Source organism: Eriocheir sinensis, chromosome 4 (assembly GCF_024679095.1).
Source record: "Eriocheir sinensis breed Jianghai 21 chromosome 4, ASM2467909v1, whole genome shotgun sequence".
Classification (NCBI taxonomy): Eukaryota; Metazoa; Arthropoda; class Malacostraca; order Decapoda; family Varunidae; genus Eriocheir; species Eriocheir sinensis.
In genome coordinates this window covers 24095769-24103549 of record NC_066512.1, presented here as the reverse complement: position 1 = coordinate 24103549, position 7781 = coordinate 24095769, and the positions used below count along the sequence as shown (strand labels likewise).

The 7781-nt window shown below is 46.5% G+C and overlaps 1 protein-coding gene across 1 annotated transcript in view; it reads left to right on the top strand.

The window, feature by feature from the left end:
* Nucleotides 1-490: 490 nt before the first annotated feature.
* LOC126980604 (alpha-actinin-1-like) overlaps nucleotides 491-7781 on the top strand; it is a gene marked incomplete at its 3' end in the record, with an annotated part of 24995 nt that continues 17704 nt past the window's right edge. The window contains exon 1 of the mRNA XM_050830709.1: nucleotides 491-761. The remainder of the gene's footprint in view (nucleotides 762-7781) is intronic.

Genomic DNA, 7781 nt, shown 5'->3' with positions numbered 1-7781 from the left:
AACTTAAACCCATTACTACGTGTTGAATCTGAATTTATCGAACTTAAACCCATTACTACGTGTTGAATCTGAATTTATCGAACTTAAACCCATTACTACGTGTTGAATCTGAATTTATCGAACTTAAACCCATTACTACGTGTTGAATCTGAATTTATCGAACTTGAACCCATTACTACGTGTTGAATCTGAATTTATCGAACTTGAACCCATTACGTGTCCTGCCCGGTTCTCTTCCCATTAGAACCTTATTAAAATCCCACTTATCCATTCATCCATTCATCCATTCGTAAGTTTCTAATGAATCAAATGAACCAAAGTCTCGAACATTCCTTTCTCCTCCTCCCTCTCTCCCTCCCCCCACCTCCTCTCCCTCTTCCTCTCCTCTTACCATCTCGTATCACCAGAGATAAGATTAACACCACTATCAGTCAACACCACAATCACCACCACCATCACCACCAGTACCGGAGTTGAAGCGCTTCGAAGCACACGCGCGACTCCTTAAGTGCTTGAGAGAGAGAGAGAGAGAGAGAGAGAGAGTTGCAGTTGGCGGTGTGATTTTGCGGAAGGGTGGTGTCGTGGAGAGAGAGAGAGAGAGAGAGAGAGAGAGAGAGAGAGAGAGAGAGAGAGATTGGTGATGAGATATATTGTGAACAACCACTACTGACACCGATTACGTCACCACCGTCATCACCACCATCACCACCACCACCTTCATCACCACCACCACCACCACAGCGAGGGAATACAGATAATTGGTTGGTGATTTTTTGTGATTATTATTTATTCTCCTCCTTCTTCTTCCTTTTCTTCCTATTCCATCTTTTTCCTTCTTCCTCTTTTCCTTTTCCTATTTCCGTTTTTTTTTTCTCATTTTATATATTTTTTTTATTTTCCTTTCCTCCTGTTTTTTTTTTTTCCACATTCTCTTTCTCCTACGCCTTGTTTCCCTCCTCCTCCTCCTCCTTCTCCTCCTCCTCCTCCTCCTCCTCCTCCTCCTCCTCCTCCTCCTCCTCCTCCTCTTCCTCCTGTTATTTTTATTTTCCATACTTTTCTTCCTTTTCCACTTTTTTGCTTCTTCCTCCTCCTCTTCCTCATTTTTCCCCACTTCCCTCTTCTTCCTCCTCTTCCACCTCCTCTTATTTTTATTTTCCATACTTTTCTTCCTTTTCCACTTTTCTTTTTGCTTCCTCCTCCTCTTCCTCATTTTTCCCCACTTCCCTCTCCTCCTCCTCCTCCTCTTCCTTGTTTTATCTCCTATTCGTTCTCCTTTTTCTTATCTCCGTCTCCCTCTTCTTCCTCATCATCATCACTATTATCTTTTAACAATGTTCGTCCCGTTCGATAATTAAGAACTTTCAACTTAACAACCGATAGATGGTAATTGTTTTTTTTTTATTGTTTGTTTATTTACTTTTTGCATAAGTGACTTGCTCTCGTGGTATGGGTATTTGCGAAACCGTAAGTAGCTGCTGTGACGGAGAGGAGCTCGGAGGCCACGCGCACCTCCTACAGTGTAAGTCGTAGTTGAATCAAATATTAAGTCAGTTTCAGGCAGTCAGTCGGCTAGTTCATTCAGTCAATCAGTCGGTTAGTCATTTCTCAGTTACTCCTTCCTTCAGTCAGTCAGTCAGTCAGTCGGTTAGTCATTTCTCAGACATTCATTCAGTCAGTCAGTCAGTCAGTTAGTCATTTGTCAGTTATTCCATTCAGTCAGTCAGTCAGTCAGTTAGCCAGTCAGTTAGTTAATCCAGTCAGTGTCGGTAAGTTAGTGTGTGTGTGTGTGTGTGTGTATTCTTGGGAGAGGTCACGAAGGATGCAGGTCTCTCTCTCTCTCTCTCTCTCTCTCTCTCTCTCTCTCTCTCTCTCTCTCTCTCTCTCTCTCTCTCTCTCTCTCTCTCCGTGATCCTGCGTTAAAAGGGGTTTGATCCTCTCTGTCAGTCAGTTTGAAGCTTATCAGTTCTGGCTTCGTGATGTTCGGCTCCCCAGTCAGTCAATCAGTCGAATTTTTTTTATAGTCAGTTAGTCAGTTATTTGGTGACAGACAGACTTAGGAATGCTCTGGTTATCTACTATCTTATCTCAAGCATATACTTCCTCCTCCTCCTCCTCCTCCTCCTCCTCCTCCTCTTCTTTTTTTCTTAATAATAAAACCTAATAAAATAATAAATATGTCCTCTTCCACTCTTCGTTCCACATTCCCTCTTATTTTTTTTTCTTCTCTAATCTCCTTATCCACTGCCTTATCTTCTTCTTCTTCTTCTTCCTCCTCTTCAATTCTCCTTCCCCCTTTCCTTCCTCCTTTTCACTTCATTTTTATTTTTCCTTCCCTCCTTTCCTCTTTTTCCCTCCCATTATCTCCTCCTCCTCCTCCTCCTCCTCTGCAGTATATACGTTATCCCACACAGAGAGAGAGAGAGAGAGAGATTCGGACAAGTGGCGTGAATCACTTATCTCACAGCTGCTGATAACTGGGTCGAGAGAGAGAGAGAGAGAGAGAGAATTTTTGAGGTTTGCGCTCTCTCTCTCTCTCTCTCTCTCCCCCTGGAAATCTGAAGTACAGGTGTAAATGGTATTCCAATTAACCTTTACATTTGATCTCACCTGACCTCTACCCCCTCCCCTCCCTCCCCTCCCTTTTCTCCCCATTTCTTCCCCTTCTCTCCCTTTTCTCCCCCTTCCCTCCCTTTCCCTTTTCTCTCCCTCCCCTCCCCTTTTCTCCCCCTCACCTCACCTCTCTCCCTTCCCTCACCTTCTCTCTCCCTCCCCTCACCTTCTCTCTCCCTCCCCTCACCTTCTATCTCCCTCCCCTCCCCATCTCTCCTCCTTCCCTCCCTTTTCTCCCTTCCCTCCCCTTCTCTCCCCGTTTTCTCCCTTCTCTTCCCTTTCTCTCTTTTCCCCGTTTTCTCCCTTCTCTTCCCTTTCTCCCTTTTCTCCTTCTCTCCCCCTTCTCTTCTCTTTTCTCCCTTCTCTTCCGTTTCTCCCCCCTCCCTCCCTTCTTTCCCCTTCTCCCCCTTCTCCTTACCTACCTACCACCTATGATCCCCTTCCTCTACCCTCTAACCTAACCTTACCTAACATAACATTACCTTTACAATTGATCTTACCTAACCCCTGATCCCTTCCTCCCCTTCTCTCCCTCTTCTCCTCCTAACCTACCTATCCTCTCTGATTCCCTTCTCTAACCTAACCTTATCTTACCTAATCTGACATAAGCATTTCATTACTTACCTAACCCCTTTCCTTTCTTTCCCTTCAGTCCCTTTCTCTCCCTCCCCTTCCCTCCCTTTCTCTCCCTTCCCTTCACTTCCCGCCCCTCCCCTCCCCTCCCTTCAGTCCCTCTCTCTCCCTTCCTTCCCCTCCCCTTCAGTCCCTTTCTCTCCCTTCCTTCCCCTCCCCTTCAGTCCCTTTCTCTCCCTTCCTTCCCCTCCCCTTCAGTCCCTTTCTCTCCCTTCCTTCCCCTCCCCTTCAGTCTCTTTCTCTCCCTTCCCTTCCCTCCCCTTCAGTCCCTTTCCCTTCCTTTCCTTCCCTCTTCTTCTCCTACCCTAACCTCACCTAACATTACCTAACTTAACCTTACCTTTCCTTTACATAGATCATACCTAACCCCTGTCCTTCCCTCCCCTTCAATCCCTTCCCTTCCCTCCTCTTCTTCCCCTACCCTAACCTCACCTAACATTACCTAACTTAACCTTACCTTGCCTTTCCCTAACCTTAACCTTACCTAACCCCTATCCTTCCCTCCCTCCTCTCCCCTGCACACGTTAGGAGATCAAGATGCCAAAGAGAAGTGAAAGAAATGATTTAAAGGGAGGAATATAGAGTTGGGTTGACGAAGTATATCCATAATTGTTGATGGAGATTTTGGAGCCACATGTGTGCTGAAAGAGCCACAGGTGACCGTGACTAACCTCACCTGACCTTGCCTTACCTTACCTTGCCTTGCCTAACTTTATTTTTACCTTGCCTTTACCTTGCCTTACTTACCTTGCCTTGCCTTACCTCTGACTTAATCCTATCTAACTTTACTTTCTTTACCTTTACCTTGCCATACCTTACCTTACCTTGCCTTGCCTTGCCTTATCTTACCTTACCTTACCTTACCTTACCTTACCTTGCCTTGCCTTGCCTTACTCAACCCTACCTTACCTTGCCTTGCCTTGCCTAACCCCACCTTACCTTAACTTACCTTGCCTTACCTTACCTTGCCCTAACTAACCCTACCTTACCTTGCCTTACCTAACCTTACCTTACCTTACCTTACCTTACCTTACCTTGCCTTACCTAACCTTACCTTACCTTTCTTTGCCCTGTCCAATCCATCTCCTGCCCTACCCAGCCCAAAGTAACCCGACTCCTCCTCCTCCTCCTCCTCCTCCTCCTCCTCCTCCTCCTTGCCCTCCTCACCCTTTGCCCCCTTTCCTGCCCTTCCTATTCCTTACCTCACGACCTTTTGATACCCCCTTCACCCCTTACCTTTCCCTCCCCTTCTCCTCCTCTTCCCCTTCCTTCCTCCTCCCTCCCTTATGCTCACTCCATTTCTCTTCCATTCTTCCTCTTCCTTCCTTCCTTCATTCATTTATTCATTCGCCTACTGCCTTACCTGCCCCTTTTCATCTCCCCCTTCCTCCTTCCTCCTCTTCCTCTTCCTCCTCTTTCTTCCCTCTTCCTCTTCCTCCTCTCTTCGTGCCATATGCTTACTGTTCTTCCTTCCTTCCTTCCTTCCTTCCTTCCTTTCTTCCATTCTTCCTTTCCTTTCTTCCTGTCTTCCTTCCTCCCTTCCTCCCCCTCCTCCCCAGCTCCTCCATCACCCTCCCTTCCTCACATTCTTATCTCCCCTCCCTCCCTCCGTCCCTCCCATTCTCCTACCTCTTCCCCTCCTCTCTTCCCCCCCCCTCTACGCTTCCCCTCCCTTCCCCTCCCCTTCTGCGTTCCAGGCGTGGCAAGATCGTGACTCTCTCCTCCTCCTCCTCCTCCACTTCTGCCAATGACGTGACTAATGAAAATAGAAGAATAAAAAACGTGAAAACTACAAAAAAAAAAGGAAAGGAATTTGTTTTGATTTTGGTAAAGGTGAACGAGTGTGTAGTACAGAGAGAGAGAGAGAGAGAGAGAGAGAGAGGCGGCACCCACCCACAGGTCACCTAATAAGGGCGGAGGGGGGGAAGGGGAGGTAAGAGGAAGGGAATGGGGGGGGGGGGAAGGGGGTCAGGTGTGAAGGCCACGACCGCCTCTGTAATGGCCGATAAGATATACCTGTGTGTCCGCAGTGGCCCAGGTGAAGGGGGAGGGGGGGGGGGAGGGGGACGGGCAAGGTGGAGGGAGGGGGGGGTAAAGGCTGGAAGGGAGAATAGGAAATAGGAAGGAAGGGGGAGAAAGAATGGGAATAGGAAGGTAGGGGGAGATAAAAGGGAGGAAAATATAAAGGAAGGGGAGGGAGAAGGAATGGGAATAGGAAGGAAGGGGGAGGTAGAAGGAATGGGAATAGGTCGGAATAGACAGGTGAAGGGAAGGAAAGGTGGACGATGGAAGGATTGTGAATAAAAGTAAGGAGAGGGAAAAAAGTGGATAAAAGAGTGAATGAAGAGAAAAAAAGAGAAGAGGTTAAAGATAGAATACAGAAGTTGAAGTGGAAGGAAAGGGGGTAGGGGAGGAGGGGAAGGATAGGGGGTAGGGGAGGAGGAGGAGGGGTTAGGGGGAGTGTAAATAGGGGAATGGAGAGTAGAAAAGGGTAAGGAATGGGGAGAGGAGGGCCACCAGAGGGAGAGAGGGGGAGGAAAGGGGTCTGTAAATGGTGGAAAGGGAAATCGGAAAGGGGAAGGAAAAGGGACTGGGGTGTGGACGCGGAGGGGGAGGAGAGGAAAACTGTATAATGAAAATAGGGAAGGGGGAGGAAAGGGACTGGGGAGTGGACGGGGAGGGGGGAGGGGAGGAAAATCATAGAACTAAAATACGAAAGGGGGGTAGGAGGGGAGTAAAGAGAATAGACAGAATAGAAGTGAAAAGAGGGACGGAAAAAAACAGACATAGGAGACGGAAAATAGAAGGATAGAATAGAAGGATAATGAATAAAAAGAAGGAGAGGAAAAAAAAGTGAAGATAAGAGAGTGAATGAACAGAGAGAGAGAGAGAGAGAGAGAGAGAGAGAGAGAGGTGGAAGGTGAATAAATGAAGGAAGAGAGAAAAGAAGTGAATGAAAAATAAAGAAAGAATAAGGAAGAATGATAAGCAGGCGATCGAAGAAGAGACATCGTAAAAAGATTAATTAGAGGAAAGGAAAAGATAGAAGGAAGGGAAGAAAGAAGGGAGGAAGAAGAAGAAGAGGAAGGAGAAGAAGAAAAAGAAGAAGAGAGAAGAGAGAGAGAGAGAGAGAGAGAGAGAGAGAGAGAGAGAGAGAGGTCGATAAAGGTAGCATCGTTAATAAGCTCAGGTAGATAAGGTAAGGAAGGTCACCTGAGAGAGAGAGAGAGAGAGAGAGAGAGAGAGAGAGAGAGAGAGAGAGAGAGAGAGAGAGAGAGAGAGAGAGAGAGAGAGAGAGAGAGAGAGAGAGGCTACAAAGAAAATAAAAAAAACATTATAATTTTACCTGTTGCTGTTTGGTGTCGTTGTTGTTGTTGTTGTTGTTACGGCTTCACCTTATCTTTATTTTGATGTGCGTTCCCTCCTGTTAGTGTGTGTGTGTGTGTGTGTGTGTGTTATGTCATGTGTGTTTCATCCATTGTACGTTCCTGTGTGTGTGTGTGTGTGTGTGTGTGTGTGTGTGTGTGTGTGTGTGTGTGTGTGTGTGTGTGTGTGTGTGTGTCGGAATGAATAATTATGCATTGTAATGAAGCCAATTGTGGTGTTGACATTTGAGAGAGAGAGAGAGAGAGAGAGAGAGAGAGAGACTGGACGTTGACCTGTGTGTGTGTGTGTGTGTGTGTGTGTGTGTGTGTGTGTGTGTGTGTGTGTGTGTGTGTGTGTTTAGAGGCCGTTCAGGAGGTGACTACATTCCTCTTCAGTACGGTAGAGGAGGAAGAGGAAGAGGAAGAGGAGGAGGAGAGGAAGGAAGAGGAAAAGGATATAGTACTCTTGCAAGTTAAGATAAAAAAAAGAGAGAGAGAGAGAGAGAGAGAGAGAGAGATGAGGGGTTGTGTTGGGCAGTCACGGTTGTTGTGGCGAAGGGACGAGGATGAGCGTGTGTGTGGATGTAATGAGAGGAGGAGGAGGAAGAGGAGGAGGAGGAGGAGGAGGAGGAGGAGGAGGAGGAGGAGGAGGAGGAGGAGGAGGAGGAATAGAAGTAGAGGTAAAAAAAGAAATCGGAGGAGGAGAGGAGGAGGAGGAGGAATAGAAGTGGACATAAAAGAAGAAAATGAGATGTGGAAGAGAGGAGGAGGAGGAGGAGGAGGACAGAGAGTAAAAGGAGAAATAGATAGTTAAAAAAGGAAGAAGAAAAGGAAGAGAAGGATAAGCAGTAGAAGAAGAAGGAGAAGAGGAGGAAGAAGAGGAGTAGGATAAAGGAGTAAAAAAAAAAGAACCAGGAGGAGGAGGAGGAGGAGGAGGAGGAGGAGGAGGAATAGAATAAGTTGAAGATAGAAGAAGAGTGAATAAAGGAAGATGAGAAGGATAGAGAATGATAGTAAATGAAGAAATAAGATAATGTAAAGAATGAGATGAAGAAGAGGAGGAGGATAAGGAGGAAAAATATAGTCATAGAAAAAGAAGGAATGAAGGAAGAGGAGGAAAAGAAAGAGGAGGAGGAGGAGGAGGAGGATATGTATGGTGGAGACTGACAAGGA